The sequence below is a fragment of the Dipodomys merriami genome, unplaced genomic scaffold, assembly GCF_024711535.1.
Source record: "Dipodomys merriami isolate MVZ:Mamm:240054 unplaced genomic scaffold, mDipMer1.0.p SCAF_8, whole genome shotgun sequence".
NCBI lineage: Eukaryota > Metazoa > Chordata > Mammalia > Rodentia > Heteromyidae > Dipodomys > Dipodomys merriami.
Genome location: NW_027206401.1, coordinates 12,094,310 through 12,111,470, shown reverse-complemented (window position 1 = coordinate 12,111,470; position 17,161 = coordinate 12,094,310). Strand labels below are relative to the sequence as shown.

Below are 17,161 nucleotides of genomic sequence, written 5' to 3'. Positions count from 1 at the left end.
TCTACCAGGGGACTTGTTCCAGCTAGGAGACCCTGCTCTGAAGGCTAGCACTCAGTTTCCATGAGTCAAAACTACTGCCCTCTGGAAACAGTCTCCTAACTCTGGTGCTTCTAAAACTCGTCATCTTCTTTGCTCTGTCAGCTTCTCCACTCTCCAAGGCCTTTATAATTATCTCCCCTAATTAACTTCTCTCTATTGAACTACTTGACACAAGTTCTGATTTCCTGAAAAAACTCCTGACTGACACAAGTTTGAAAAGACAACAAATAGAGACAACATATAGAGAACAGAACTGGGCCAGGACAGACATCAGGGAAGTTACTGAATGGATCACCAATGGGCAAGACCACAGCCACACTCCTCCCAGCAAATGCAGCTCACTAGCAGAAGTGGGACACATGGAAAACTATAATTGTAAATGTGCAAAAGCCTAAGAGATGTCACCTAAGGTTGACAAATCAAAACAACAAAGAGATTTTTACTTCACCCGTTAGAATGGCCATTATCAAGAAAATGAACAATAACAGATGCTGGCAGGATTGTGCCAAAAGGAAACAAAACTATACTGTTGGTGGGAATATAAACTTGTTCAACCACTCTGGAAAGCAATATGGAGATTCCTCAAAAAACTAAACATAGAGCTTCTCTATGACGCAGCAATTCCACTCCTGGACATTTATCCAATAGACCACAAACCAGTCTACACTAAAGCTACCAGCACAACCATGTTCATTATAGCATTGTTTACTATAGCCAAGATACAGAATCAGCCCAGATGCCCCTCAGCAGATGAATGGATCAAGAAAATGTGGTATATATACACAATGGTATTCTATGATTTCACCAAAAAGAATGATATTGTATCATTTATAAGGAATGGAAAGACTTGGGAAAGATTATATTAAGCAAAGTAAGCCAGACCCAAAGAAACATAGGGAGCATGGTGTCCCATTTGTTGCAACTAGAAAGTACCTATAAATATACAAGTAAACACACTGAATAGTAAAAGACAAAAAAATACACTTGGACATGATAAATTATACAGAACTCTAGACATTCACACAGTGATACCAAAGGAGGATATTCTTAGGAGAAGATCATAAAGGTTCAATAGCTATGGGAATATGATCATATAAAATAATGTTAGAAATGAACTCCAAGAAATGGAAACAACAGGTTTTATGTTATTTTGCTTACTTTTTTCTCCTCTGTTGCTATTTTTTATTTCTGTATCTTTTGTCTTGTATGTAAGTTTATCTGTTTTGGAGAGGGTAAGAGGGAGCACAGAAATGGTAGGACAGAGGGTGAACAAATACAGCAGAGATACTTATTAGAAACTATGTTGAAAATGAACTATACAACTTGTCAGGGAGGAGGGATGGGAGGGAAAAACTGGGAGAAAACAAGGAAGAGGTAACACTGTTCAAAAGTATTGTACTCATTACCTGACTTATGTAACTTTTACTCCTCTGTACATCACCTACAATAAAAAACATAAAAATAAATGTCAATAAATGCTCATGGATAATCAGCTATGTCTTGAGACTTAGACTTTAGGTATGATTTAGTTTTTGTCCTTAGTGTTATTTAAATTTTATAAGCCTAAAGTTTCTATTACTTCTTTAATTTTTAAAGCACTGATTTCAAAGAGTTGGCTAATATATGCCAACACATGGCCACCATGATCATTGGGAAAGGAAAAGAAAGCTAAGGAATCCATGGGATGATTTGAAGTCTTGGGTCTATGATGGCATTGCCATTTCTGCCCATTTTGCATTGGCTAGAATAATGCCATCATCCTCTTAGTCATGAAAGTGAGGTCAGAGGAGTATCTGGCCAATGAGTTAGCACTAGGTACCTCTGCCATAATTTTTCTTTAGATGACTTGTTTCTCCATTTATTTCATTTAAATTGCTGTTGTTGCAAATGTCTATTTGTGACTGAATTCACTAAGCAGAGAAATGTATTAACTAGAATTAAAAACAAAAGCATTAAAACCCAGTACCAGATGTGTCTTTTTCTGAGGCATCTCAGTATGATTTATCTGACAAGGAGTTAAATGCTTGCTGTATATTTACCACGGACAAAGACAGAGCCGTCTTTATGTACTCAGCAACAGCTTCGAAAGCTGCCAACATTAGAACCTATTTGTTTTATTGAGAAGAGCGATTGTTGGCTGAAACACCAGGGCTTCCCATCACTCTTTCTGGAAAGGGTAATGGGAACTTTAACTTTTCTCTGGAAAGCTACCAACATCTATCAGAAGAAACAAGGGTTTCACATCTGCCTCTGAAGGGCAGCACTTAGAATGCCAAACAGGCCTGTAGCCTCTAGTGGTGTCAACAATGGACAGAGGTCCAAATCTGAGCTCTTTAGTATTTCATAGAAGTGTGATTCAATCCTGGAAACTGAAAATACCCAACTGGCCTGATGTGGAAACTGAAGCAAACTAGAGTCTGATGGCACTGTGCTCAAGAGCCAGAGCTGAGATTCAGGATTCGTTCTGAGTCCCGTCGCTGGGGTCTCTGGTAGAAAGACTACCTCCCTGCAATTCAGTGAACTCTTGCTCCAACTCAGGCCTTTGGGACAGAGAGATTTTTTTCTTTGAAGTACAATTCTAGAAATCAGGATGTACTAGAAATGAAAATAGCAGGCATCTTCTCAAAGTTAAGATTTTTTTACAACTATCCTTTAAATTCACCACTGGTTTTAAACCTTCCCGTGGTTTCCTCCAGTTTCAGGCAATGATTTGCTTCCTCCTTCATGGAGAAAACAGAAAGGAGCGAGACATCTTACAGTTCTACCTGTAATGACCCCAAGTGTATCAGGAGAGTGCAACCCCTTTTCCTGTCCTGTTTGTCCCTCCACCCAGCACTGCATGGTTCCCACCTTCCCAATGCGATTCAGTCTTGTAAGCCCTCAGCTCATTGATCTCCTCTTCGTATTGGGTAATGCTGCTAACCACCATTCCCTTGCTTTCAACTCTGCTAGTTTCTTCTTTCTCTAATTTTTTTTTTGTTCTCCTGCCAACTAAATGCCACACACACACACACACACACACACACACACACACACACACACACACACACACACACACACACACACACACTGATTCATTGAATGAGTCTTTCATGAAAGAAGAATCCCTTATAGGCAATGTTAAAAGTCCATGAGAATGAAAATGGGCCCAGGAAAAACAAGAGCACATGAAATCGGCTCCTATTCTCAAGGCCCTAGGCTCTCTGCCTCTCATTCTAAGGGCCTAGCATCTACCCAAGTTGAACTCTTAAGCTAATAAGTATTCCTTTCTGGTGCTCACAGCCAGAGATTCCCACAAAGAGTCAATTCTGTCCTTTGAAGGTCTTTTGAATCTTTTCCTTCTTCTTCTCCCCTCCTGTCACCAGTTAAGTTCCAACTTTCACTATCTCTCACCTGCATTATTGTAACGATTCTCCATTGTTCACCCTGATTCCAGCCTCACTCCCACCCACTCTCTCCTGTATCTTACTTTTGCCCAATGAGGTCATTTCATTCCTCACTCGCACCCTTTAGTACTACACCACCTCCTTACAAGGCCTTTCATTAGCCAGCTCTCTCCTGCCTCTCTTTTATGTCTCTTACTTATCTACCACACAAGCCTCAGGTTCCCAAACTGAGTCCTGCCCCAAACACAGATCCAAACTCATATCCTTTGAAGTGGCTGTCTCTCTTCATGTAATGCCATATGACCCCTTCATCAGTACACCTATTATCACAACCACTCAGAAGGTTGAGATCTTAGAATTATAGTTTGAAGTCAGCTTGACAAAAAAAAAAAAAAACACCTTAATATTTTCTCTCAAAAAGTCAGAAGGAGCAAAACTCCAGAGTGGAGGCATGGTTTTTCTGATAAAGCATCTGTCCCCCTCCTGACATTAGGTAGCAGCTTAACTATTACCTCTTCAGAAAGGCCCTGATGGCCATGCCTGAATTGTGTCCAGCATATTACCGGATCTAATTTGTGTGATGGCTCATCACTAATTGATTTATTAGTTGAATTTTTTAAATGATTCTCTCCTCTCATGAAAATGCAAGATTCACTATGGCAGAAACTTGTTTCTAGCTGCATCCACAAATGATTTAGCAGTAAGTATGGCATGGACTCCATCTTATGAAATCAGATGCTGATTTTTAAACATTTGTGTAGCTCCACTTAGGAGCAGTAATTGGATGTGAGATTTTTTATACCTAGCATCTCAGTAGAGTACAACTCTCAACCAGTCAGAAGAAGGCACAGATGAATGCATCATAAGTGTGTCTTGCTTAATTTCATTTGTCTGTCATGAACATGTGGGGAGCCGGGGCGAACGCAATTAGACTCCGCCCACCGCCCACTCCCTTCCAGCGTTGAGGTAAACAACTCCATATTAGGCAGTGCTTGGCGGGACGGTGGGTCCTGGGCTTTGCGCATGCGCGAGCCATGGAGAGTCCCCAGCCAATCCCGTGGCACTTGGTGACGGTGAAAGGCAGACGACCAATGATAGGACGACACGTGTCCCTATTCCCTATATAAGCGGCCATTTTTTCTGTGCACGCTCTCTCGCGCCCAAGCTCTCCTACAAGTAAGAAGGCTCTCCAATAAAGTGTGATCTGAGAAGACTCCTGGTGTGGTGGTCGTTCTTCCTCGCTGGTCGAGAAGGCGTTCGCCGCATGAACATAGGTCTATATTACTAAAGAAGAGTTCATTAGGCACCTACACTGGGTCTCGGTCCTGAGTTGAGCCTGTATTGCATTGGATTTCTTCCACGGGTTAATTCTTCTTAGATACTGTTGTTCGTTTTGCTTTTATTTGGCTCATATTCTAGAATTTGGGTACAATCTCTCTTTCTCCAAAGTCCTCAGCATCGTCTTTGTTATGTGGTCTAGGCAAGAGGGGTACTGAAATTAACTTCCAAAGACTGAGCTCATGTTCCAATAGTATTACAATTGCTGAGTTGTCAGGTCCTGGGCAAACTAACTTCTTTGAGTCTGCTGCTTTGTCCGTAAATAGCATGTTGTTCAAACTTGCTCCTGGGATTGGCCAAAGGATATTGCAGATAATGTAGGTAGACCCTCACCTACTCACAACTAAGCATCTGATTTACCCCTTACCTTTTGGGCCTCTATGAAGAGTAAGTAAAATAATATATATGCAACTGCTCTATAAGCCCAGTGCATTGTTCAGATTATTATTACACGAATGATGAGCTATCTTTATCTGATAATGCAGCTGGCTTCCCAGGAATCAGAGAGGCCTGGAAAGGCACTCTAGGCCTCAAGACAACAGTGCTCTAGCCATGGAAGTGTGTGCTTTAGTTATTGCATGGTTTTCCTTAGAGACAGCAATGGTTCAGAGACATCTGTTTAGATGCCATACAGGGCACAAGAGGCTGAAAAGTAGATCTATGAGATGGTAGGTTTTCTGCCTGGTTCAAAATTTCCCTGACAACTAGAGCTGTATCCCTTTCTCCTTAATCTCTTGCCACAAATACCTCTCCATTTACTTGAGAACAAAATACATGTGAGCTCTGGACTCCACTGACTTTGTCTTCTCATCTCTGCACCTCAGCCAGACCTTTCCCAGTTCATGACCATCTGTCTCCTCCTACCTCACATGGAGGAGTGGATTGTGTCCCACAAAGCCCACTGGAGTAACAGGCTGTCATCACACATACACTGAGACCTGGCCAGCTGGCACCTGCCTATAGTTGTGCCCTTCCAGCTGGAACCAATTTCCAGATGCTCAGAACATGAAAATAATTTTGGAATCCATTTTCAAGGTGTTAAGAGCTTGGGTAGAGGTTCTATCAGGGAGCCCTGCTATTCACATAATCTTGACCAAAGAATGGTCCTCCTCTACTCCAAAAAGTTGTTCTCCTCAACTGAGCACGACACTTCACAAGGGACAAAGGAGACCCCCACCTGGCCATCAGGATCAGCACCCACATAGTTCTTGACGTGACTTGCCACTTCTCTTACTTGTTTTCTGCTAAATGGCTTCCTCCATTTTAACCAGATATGCTCACTAACTAGGTACTAAACTTTTCAACTCTTTCAGTCTTTTGTGCCCTCTGAATTCATGGCCCTAGAGCAAATCTTTTGTCATGACCTCTGGCTTCTCAAACTTCTTGGGGAACAGGGTAAAACCCATTTAAAACCCATCTGAACTTACAAGTTTTGGGACCTTGACAAAGTTACTTAAACTCTCCAAGTCAAGGTTTTCTCATATATAGACAGAAGAGGATGAAACCTCTAAAGAGCACAGTTCAGTTAATGCCTGTGAGGGGCTCAACATAATGCCTAGCCTGAGCACAGGAAGTAGAGAACATCTGTTCACATTAGTGTCTATAGTGTCTCTATCACTGTTTGGCCAAACCAAGGCCCAAGTGCCAAATCCAGGTGCACACACTGACTTACCTATTATCTATGGCTGTTTTTTTTTTTTTTTTTTTTTTTTTTACCACAGCTGCCAAGAAAGTATGGCCACAATGCCTACAATAATTCCTTTCTCTTTATAGAGAAAGCTTCATCACCTTTCATTTAGCCTATTGCACCTCTCCTCCCCAACAAGGTAAATGTCCCTTCTGAGGACAGAGGCTGCTAGTGGCTTCCCAATACCTGATTTTTGCTTCTATCATAAACTAATCATCTCTGCCTTTTAGCTTGCACATGGCTTGTTGGAATAAGGACTAGATTTCCCAGACCTTGCTATAGGATATAGCCATGTGACTGAGTCCTGGCCAATAGGATGTAATTTGTAGTGTTTATGTATTTTGGGGATGGGTATGGGACTTCTAGTTCTAGAAGTCTGCTCTTCTTCCTGAAGCCTAAAATCTAAGAATGGAGGCTGGAGCTAGAGCAACACCTCAGACTAGGACAGAACCTTGGAAACGAAGGCCATTTACACGCTACAAGACCAAAAGCATCTTTGTTCCTGAGCTACAGAACTGCATAAGAATCTGGTATTTATCTTTTTAAGATGTCTATTTGGGATTTTTTATATTCAGAAATGAAACTAGTCTTAACAGACATACTAGACAAATCCACTTAGAAGTGTAAAAATCTTCACAGCTCTCAGTGGCTTCTGTTTAATGCTACCTTAAGAAACTCTTTGTGGTGAATTTGGTCCTTGGATAAATTGGTTCTTGGAAACACAGAACCCCTTATTCTTCCAGAAGGCCAGAAGAATACTGCACATGTTTCATATTTATTCAAGAAAAAGGGCGAATACTCATTCAGGAAAAAATTATTAAAATGCTTATGTCAGAAAAAAGATTGATTTGGGTTAAGGATTAAAAGAGAATGAAAGAATACATAAAGGGAACACTGCATTAAACTTAAAAGTGCATTCAAGCCTTGAACTGACACTAATTCTAGCTGGGTTCATGGTCCATGCTCCATGTTAGTGGTTATGCTCCACATAATCCTCAAGCTGACAGAATTGGTATAGGAATGGAAAGATGAGGAGACTGGGCCTCAGAGAAGTTGACTGGGTCCAGGTCACACAGCAGAGCAAATCTAAGTCTGATCCAGCACATAAAAGCATGCTCTTCTCCTGGATGAAGATGGACCTGAGACACAGTTCATTTCTCCAGAGCAAACCCATTGAGAATGCACAGAAGGCAAGAAATAGCCACTGTTTCTGCAAGGAAGGATTCTATGACTTTGTGTTTTGAGTGTGTTTACTGGGCATCAGTAGAGAGACCTGGGAAATGCGCATTAGTGAGTAGAGAATGGAAACCTAGGACTTTTCAGAAAGTCAGTAAAAATCCCTGACTGTTAAGGAAAGAGACCACTAGCATCCTGCCAGCAAAAACCAGATTTAGAAAAGAACGATTGTGTCCAGGAAACTTGTGGACTTTCTCTTTGGTTCACATATCTTTCCTTTATGAACCTCATTTCATTGTCACTTACTCAGTTTCTAACTGCAGTTGTCTCTGGAAAGGATGGAGGAGGGGGATTCAGTGATAGCCAGAAATTCAAAGGGGCCACTTTGGTCCTTTTCCAGAATCTAAATGAACAAAATTCAGAAGCTTCACTATTAGGAAACCTTTATTTTTAAGAAAAGCAGCACTACCATTCACTATAGTTAGACCTGTTTTCTAAATTAACTTTTGTTTTCCTAAGTGTTTTATATTTTGGTATAGTTATTGCATACATACACACACAAGCACATATGTATGATTAATCTGTTCACATACATTGACAACTTACTATATTCCAAGCACTGAATCAAGTACATAAGTACACAATACCACAGCTCACATCTACTGTATATGTCATTATCTCATTCTACCAATAAGGATGTTGATGTAACCATTAAGATGTAGCCATTAAATCACACAGTTAATGAAGTAGTCTTGCTGATAGTACAACTGAGTTTGTTCATTTAAAACCTGTTCTTTAAATCCCTACTTTTTTTTTTTAAGAATGGAGAGCTGGAAAATGTATTTGAGATTAATTAAGGGGAAAAGAGCTGGAACAAAGTGTTCTTTAGTTTTCAAGGTTACCCACTATTTTATGTTGCCTTTATTTTCAGTCAGTAGCTCTGATTCACCCCCTACAGCTTATGCATTGCTCTGGTATCCTATAAACAGTTTACAACAAGGATAACTCTACCCCTTCTCCACATTCCCCAAATTCTTCCATTACTTTTGTTAGCTTCCCAAGAGATCCTTACTATAACATATAGATTAGAAGTTCTCAGTTTTTTTTTAAGAGCTCAGGACCTTCTATCCTTCTTAATAATAACTTCATTATATGTTTACAAAAGTAGCATTTTCATGAAGATTAAGCCATGGGTGTTTTTCATGGGTGAGGTATGCACACACATACAAATCGCTTTTATGGTTGGCTTACCAGAACAGCCAGGTTTCTATATATTCTTCTGTATTCAGTCTGTTGTGACATGCAACTTTGGTTGAAATATGTAAAGAAAATCTGGTTGTATATGGATATGTAGTTGGTAAGAAATGGAATATTTTCACAGTATTTTCAGATATTAATGGGTATTCTTTAATGCCTTACCTAAACTTAACAAATGGAAGTTTCTTTTTAACAAGATTAACTACAAAAATGGACAGGAGTCCATATCAACAAACTTTTACTATCACTTACTTTGAACTCCAGACTATTGTCTTAGTCCATTTTGTGGCACTGTAAGAGAATGCCAGAGATGGGTTACTTATAAACAATAATTTATTCAACTCAGAGTACTAGAGAGTGTAAAGCCATGCTTCAAAGTGTTGGCATCAGGTGAGGGCCTTCATGCCATGTCATCCTATCACAGATGGTAGAAGGGAAGGAGAGCAAGACACGACCAAACTTGCTTTGACAACAACCCACTCTCAAGTTAAGTAATCACTCATGAGGGTGCTGCCTCTTTCTTTTTTTGGGGGGGGGGTCCAGTCATGGGGCCTGAACTATGGGCCTGGGCGCTGTCCCTCAGCTCTTCAGCTCAAGGCTAGCACTCTACCACTTGAGCCACAGCACCACTGCTGGCTTTTTCTGCTTATGTGGTGCTGAGGAATCGAACCCAGGGCCTCATGCATGCAAGGCAAGCACTCTACCACTGAGCCACCTTCCCAGCCCGGTGCTGCCTCTTTCTATGCTCTGATCAGCTCTTATCAGTACCCACATCCCAATATTGTGACACTGGGGACTGTTGCCAATACATGAACTTTGGGGGACACATTCAGCCCATGGCAACTATAGTTCACTGTGAACATATACACTGTTCCATGACTTCAAGCACTGGTCATGTGGAAACCCACTGAGGTATTCTGATCTTTTAAATGATAGCATAGTTCACTGTCTAGCATCCTTCCAAAACTGTGTTTGTTAATATCATTACAAATCTCATCAGAAAAGTTCTAGAGTTTAGGCAAGCATCCAGTCAAGCCCACAGTGGAAGATTTAAGTTTTTAAATATCACATTTTTACTTGAAAACATGAATTGTATCTCTGGCAACCAATAATGCCAGCTGTTTTCCTTGAAACCCCAAGCTCCATTAGTTCAGCTTCAAGAAGGTATCTGCTATATATCCAAGTCTGAACAACCAGTCCACATGTCAGTAATTCCTCCAAATGAAAAGTTCAGGTTATTTTTTTTTTTAGGAAAAAGATTCCTATTTTGCAATATACTCAGAAGACCTGTAAATGAAGGTCAATATTACTATGTCATTTTTACTGCTTCCTAAGAACATTGTTAAGTGACATCAGCATATCCTCTGTGCAAGTGAGGACAGTGGAGGACCCTGTAACTTAGCACTGTGTCACTACCTTGACATCCTAAGGACCACGACCACAGCATCATCAATTGCAAAGTCAACCCCATGAAAAGGCAAATAGCATATCTGTGCTTGTTTAAAATTGTCTTCACCTCATAACTGCTCCTTCCAAGCCCTTGGACAGCCCAGAAATTTACCACCACAGCCAACCTAAGAAGAACCCTCAAAGAAGGCAGGCTCTTCTTTCTTGATCCTCCCATTGCAGAACAAATGATAGTTCCTATAACCATAGTGTTTAACTTACTAGGCAAAGTGTCTCCACTTATTCAAGGATAAGGGAGCATTTAAAAAAAAATAAAGTCTCTGTAGAATAGGCATTTTCTGGGTAATCAGTTCTGGAATAAAAGTAGGAAAGCAGTGACTTCTTAATTATCTGAACCCGTCTGACATTTGGAAATACCAATATTCCATTCCCGGTTGTATTCTTATTACCAAACTAGGGAAAAGGCAACTCACTGCCTCCTGGCTACATGAATGTATGTATGAGGGTTAATTCTATTTGCCAACTTGACTGGGCTAAAAGAGGCCCAGGTAGCTTATATCTCTCTCTCTCTCTCTACCTCCCCCCTCTATCTCTCTCTTTCGTGTGTGTGTGTGTGTGTGTGTGTGTGTGTGTGTGTGTGTGTGTGTGTGTGTGTGTGTGTGTGTGTGTGTGTGTGTGTGTCTATGAGGACATTTCTGGAAGAGATTAACATGTGAACCAGCAGATTAAAGTAAATGTCATTTTTCACAATGGGGTAACTGTTAGTCATTCCATTGAGAGCCCAAATACAAAAGGGTAGAGGAAAAATGAATTTGTTATCTCTACTTGAGCTAGAACATCCATCTTCTGTCCTTTGACACCCACTCTTGAACTCAAGCCTTCAATTTTGAACTGGAACTATCCCATCAGCTTCTGGGGCCTGCAACTTACAGACAGAAGACTGGAACTCTTCATGTTCTATAGTCATATAAGTCAGTCCCTCATGGTAAATTCTTTTTCAAATTTATATATATGTATGTAACTGGTTCTGTTTCTCCAGAAGAATATAATAAGCGGCATTTATTCCTCTCCCCCATTATCCTTTCTTACTAAAACCTATCCACAATTAACAGTGCAATATTGCCCCCTTCTCCATAGACATATATGATCTCAGATTTAATATATAATGAAATATCATATCCTATATATGTATATATCTGTAATCTATCTATAGTCTGTGCAGTTAGAAAAACTTTTGCTAGAATCATTTTCCCAAGTAATCCATAACACATCTGTTAGGAATTACTATTTAACAAAGAAAATTAATAAGAAGATAGAGAACATTATAGATCCATCTTTCTTGTAGAACCGTACCCCTTTCTATTCATTATTTCGTACATCAAACTTATGTTCTCAACTGAGATTAAGCCTAGTTAAAAAATTCTTCTTTTGTGTCAGGCAAAAACAAGCATGTAACATTAAATAGAAACTCCAAAGACTATCTTACAAATATCAAAAGGAATATTATTTCCTCACAGAAAGCCTCTGGGGATGAGGAACCATCATCTCTGTTTTCTCCCAAACAACAGAGCCTGTTTGAGTTTCTGCTGGGAATTTGCTCCTCAGAGCTTTCTGACTATTAATGAGGACAACTTCTCAGACAATATTTTCCTGCACCTCCTCTCTCTGTTCATTTGTTTTAGTTTGCAGAATCTGTACAGCTGAAGAGAAATCAAAAGAACTGGCTTGAAGACCCATCAGCCTCTGACAGGCAATGATGTAGAACACCCATATGTCTCCAAATTGGAGTGTGCTTTTCATCATCCATTTACTGTCTTTCCATTTAATGAAGTACAATTCAGGTTCCCTGCCCCATCCTAGTCCATTGGAAAATACATTCAGTTTGCCAGACAAACCCGGGTGGAAAGAAATGGAAACTCCCTCACCTCAGATCCCATTACCTATGGGTGGCTCAAGGTCTAATACAGGTTCATTGACCTATTATTTGAGAATTGCTTTAATGATGATTTCAAAGATGGTTTTCCATTTTCTGGACATTTAATTACATTTTCCATGTGCCACACCTAAATTAAATCATCAAAGCCATACTTTAAATGCATTTATAGCTGAAGTTGAATGTAACTATCCCTCCAGCCTATTTCATACTACACACCTCCCCCTTTAGGAAAAGGCAGGGAAAACAACAACAACAACAACAAATGAACCAACCCGTACAGTCCCTCATAAATAATTTTACTTAAGTGAATGCTGAAATTAGGCACCACATTACTTGGCTCTTGGGAACCTATTTGCAGCCAGATACATAGAGTACCCACTGGCCAAAGTCTTGCCTTTTCAGAAATGGAAAACAGGAAAAACAATATGATCATCTTTTAAAGTGGCATGTTGGACCCATCCCCGAAGTTAAATATACATAGACAGTTCTCAGTGCCGTAACTACAGCTGACCTTTGAAGAAAATGATGCTGATGGCAGCCCCTGAGCTGGGAAAGGTGATAATGAATGAGATGTAATCATGTATTTCTGGCACACGCTTCAGATAGTACAAGGAGCTAATTGCATTTAAGTATTACATTACAATATGGTGACCCAATTATTTTGGAAAGTAGCCAGAGTCTCCCTTACAGACACCTTATTTTTAGCCAAAATTAATTTGTTTTGCTCTCTGAAACTTCAAAAACCATTTTCCTGGATTAAGTAAAAATGCACGGATTTTTCCTATCAATTCTCCCATTTGTACAATCAACACTGACGTGTATATCAGCGGTTGCTGGGCTGAACTCTGAATGATGGATCCTGTTTTTCTTTTGCTCTGGGTAATCCCTGGTTTAGAGTAACTTAGAGCACCACTTGCTGTGATTCTCACTCAGATTACACAAAGGAAATATTCATCCTGCCAGAGTCTGGTGCTTGTCCAGGGAAGCATGCCAGCCCACAGTGCCACAGGGGTACGAGAGAACACAAATGTCTTCACGAACAAAAGAGCAACAGGAAGAAACCAGTCCTAAAGTGGCCAGGGAAGACTATTCTTTGCTTTGCCTTTTAAATCATGGACAGGTTGATACATAGATTAATGCTGCCCTACATACCTTTACGAGGGAGTTAAGCAGACTCTTGAAAAATAAAAAGGAGAACTGACAAAGGAATTAAGGTATTTTCTCCTACATACATATTTTTTAAGAATGTGTCAGTGTAATTGATAGCGTATGTTGCTCTCTGGCTATTTTTCATTTTATTGAAAGGATGTTGGGGTTAATTGGTCTCTTTCTGGAATTTGTGTTTTGGTCAAGTGTTTACAATTTCTTTTAATTTTTTAAAAAACTGACATTTAAGGCTAACACAACTTTAGAACCATAATTCATCATGTGTATTTGGGCCAAGTAGAAGAACAATAGCAAGATGAAAACACTGTCATTGCATTTAGGGGTTTACATGCCAAACAATAGAAATGGAGAATTTGTAATTATTCCAAAAGTAGGCAACAGGGAAATAAATCTTGGAGAAAATCAGAAATACCAACTCAAGAAGTTGCGTGTAGGCCATCAAAATCCATCTGGGTTTTAAAACTTGACCATAACTAAATTCATTTTATACATCAGAAAACTGGAAGGGGGAAAATATTGATCTGTTAATTAAAAAAATATGGGATTCAATGTCTAAATGAAAAATATTCAGTAATTGTTAGATTCCCAATGTAGTCTGAAATTCTTTGACAGGACAAGTGGGATAATAGGCAGAAGAACAGGAGATGAAGTATTTTTTAAATTTTATTTTCTTGAAAAGATGCTGTACAGAGAGGTTACAGTTCAAGGTATTATTTTTTTAATTAATGTTTTAAGTGAACAGACATTACTATTTGGTGAGCTCAGAAGAGTCCTGAGATCTGCCTCTTTGTTGCTTTCTGACTTGTTGAAAGGAGGCTCAAAGATCTGCCTGTCTTTGTTTCTTTCTGACTTGTTGAAAAGGAGGCTCAATTAGGACAAAGCAGTTTGCAGGTAGACTCAAACAGAGCAGGGTGACAAGATATTTGGAGAGGGGGAAGGGTCTCCCTTGGGGCATTTGTCCCCTCTTGTGTCTCAATCACCTTGCTACAATACTCACGGAAATGTTATTTGTCCTGTAGCTCACAATAAGGGACATCATTTTATTTTCAACTGGATGGGTTCCAAATAAATTTTAACTCATATTAAAGTTACAAGGAAGTCAGCAAAAAGCAGAACATTCTTCCTGTCAAAGCCCGTGAATAAAAAATATGATCTGCTGTTAGGTAGTTCCCACTGCTTAAGAACTGAGGGAAAACAGACCATAATATTACAAGTATTCAAAAAAAAACAAGCAAAACTGGAGAAGCAGAATATTAACAGCTAAGAATCCAAGATCAAAGCATTAAAAGTTCAAGAAGGATAAACAGGGAAAATAAGCAGGCACCAGGCCCAGGCACTGCTTAAGAGAAAAGGGACTTGAGTCCTGTTGAGGCCTTTCCTCTCCTCTCCATAGCCCCAAAGCCGAAATGGGGGCTCAAGCTGCCAAAATGTACAAAAGCATTGGTGAAAGTACAAAACAGAAAAGCAGGAATGTACCCGGGTTCTAATTAAATCAGGCTTGGATGTAACAAGACAGATAAGAAGATCCTGTTTCTAGCCATCCAATGGGTTCTATTGCTTTGTATAGCATGGAGACCTGGATTTGGAGCTGGGCCAATCCTTTCTAGAATGCAGGAAATAGTTTCAGCTTAGGCATGGCTGTGAACTAAGAGCCAATCAAAATTCAGGGTCAGGGAAAAGTAATCTCTGCTCCCTCCTGTCAGTCTTTGGTGTGTGTGTGTGTATGTGTATGTGTGTCTGTATGTCTGTGTGTGCATGCCTCTGTGTGTGCATGCCTCTGTGTGTGTGTTTATATGTGTATGTGTATGTATTTATGTACTGGGGTGGAGGCAAGGATGTCCATGCACCCATAATTCTCTTGTACCTCTATACTATGAACATGCTGCACTTCATCAGATTGCTGATGAATGATGTGCACACAGCCCCATGAACTTACTTCTGATGATTTGTTCTCAGGAATCTACACTCATATTTGCTGTCATTCCTAGGTAAAAACTGCTTTGTCCTAACTGAGCCTACTCTTCAACAAGTCAGAAAGCAACAAAGACAGGCAGATCTTTGGACCTTTCTGAGCTCACCAAAGAATAATGTCTGTTCACTTAAAACATTAATTTAAAAAAATAAAAAGACATTATGCCTGGTACCAGTGGCTCACAGGAGCTGAAATCTAAGAATCATGGGTTGAAGTCAGACTGGCAGAAAGTTCATGAGACTCTTATCTCCAGCCACTCAGAAAAAGCCAGAAGTAACACTGTGGCTCAAGTGATAGAGCACTAGTCTTGAGCACAAAGAGGCTCAGGGACAGCACCCAGGCCCTGAGTTCAAGCCACAGGGCCAGTAAAAAAAAAAAAAGACACTAAATGTAAAAACAAATATAAGTCATTTGTGTTTTCCTAATCACAATGTACTTTTAGCCCAGTACAGTTTCAATTTGTTAGTTCCAGGAGGCCTACTAGACAACACTGAATGCATCCATGTCTAAATTAATGCAAGTACTAATTAACAAAATGTTTAGAGCTGAAAGTGTTTGATAAATGAATGGATATAGGAAAGAGTGCACAGATAAATGGATAGATGGTGATAAGAAGAGAGAAAAAGAGAGGATTGGACGGGGTTTTTATTCACTTAAAAAAAAGAGTTCTTTGCTTTTCAAGCAAATTTACTTCAAAATTCCTTTGGAGGATTACAGATTGGATAGTAATTATACTTCCTCTTGAAAACAAAACAAGAAAGGGGAAAAAAGTGGAACAGTAATATACAAGTTGTCAGAAACATAGATATTTGGAAAGCAAGAGTCACTTCTCATATACAAAGTTTTTATGTTGGCAGTAGAAATTTTTCTTGTCATGATATCTGGATCATGAAAGGCAGAAACGTAAGTAAATTCCTCAGCCTTTTCCTATAAGTCCTAAGGGGACTATGGTTGTCAAGTATACATTTAGTGCAGATTCACTGCTTCAAATTACATTATTTTTTTCTTTTGTTCTTTCTTTCATTGTTGTTTCAATAAACTTTGATCACCCTAACTGCAACTTGTAGAGTTTACCATGTTTTGAAAACGTGAAGAGAGAAGACGTTTGCTTGTAAAAAGCTAGCTTCTTGATGTCCCAGAGCAAGCAAACCAAAACACTTGATAGGACTTGATACAAGCTCTGAGGGAACGCGCATCATCTTACCACCAACGCGCAGACATGGCACATTCCCATGATGCCAAGCCGCTGGCAAGGACCAGAGGGGAGCAGAGGCATTTCAGGGCATTCCTTCAAGGGATTGGTTTCCTATGTGATGTCACTGGGGGTGAGGCCACTTTGCAACTTGCCTTCCCTTCCCATGAAACAGTAACTGTCCCTTCCACACAGCCCCAGTGAGGAGCCTTTTCAGAACACTGGGTAAGACACAGCCATGCTTTCTAAAAGTCAGAAAGAGTTCCCAGCATGCTTAAAGTATTTACAAATGTAATTACTTGTTTTAATGTAGACTTAAAGTAATTATGGGATGGCAAGGGATGTCTTGAAAATTCTTATGTCTGGGTATTGGTACATGAAAATTCTGTATATTTGTGTCTCTACTTTATGTGGATGCTTAAATCTCCCCATCATGTATAGCTTTAAGTCTACTAGCATAGTTGGGCCAGGAAGCCAGCTAAACTCCTGAAGGAGAACAAATAGGTCTTGTATGGTATCCTTAATTCTCAGGATGAAAAAGCAAATTAGTATCTATTATTGAGTGAAATATCCCAGGCTTAGCCACATTCTATCTATTCATTAA

At 39.8% G+C, this 17,161-nt stretch overlaps 1 long non-coding RNA gene across 5 annotated transcripts in view; it reads right to left on the bottom strand.

Moving 5' to 3' along the window:
- LOC138819385 (uncharacterized) overlaps positions 1 to 17,161 on the bottom strand; it is a 199,422-nt gene that overhangs the window by 112,702 nt on the left and 69,559 nt on the right. For 3 of the 5 annotated variants that reach the window (XR_011369414.1, XR_011369412.1, XR_011369420.1), the window contains one exon: positions 1,446 to 1,480. The exons of 1 other annotated variant lie outside the window; for it this stretch is intronic. This is a non-coding gene — a long non-coding RNA (uncharacterized lncRNA). Of the gene's footprint in view, positions 1 to 1,445; positions 1,481 to 7,932; positions 8,030 to 17,161 lie in introns of all 5 variants that reach the window. One more of the 5 variants, XR_011369413.1, reaches the window with a different exon arrangement.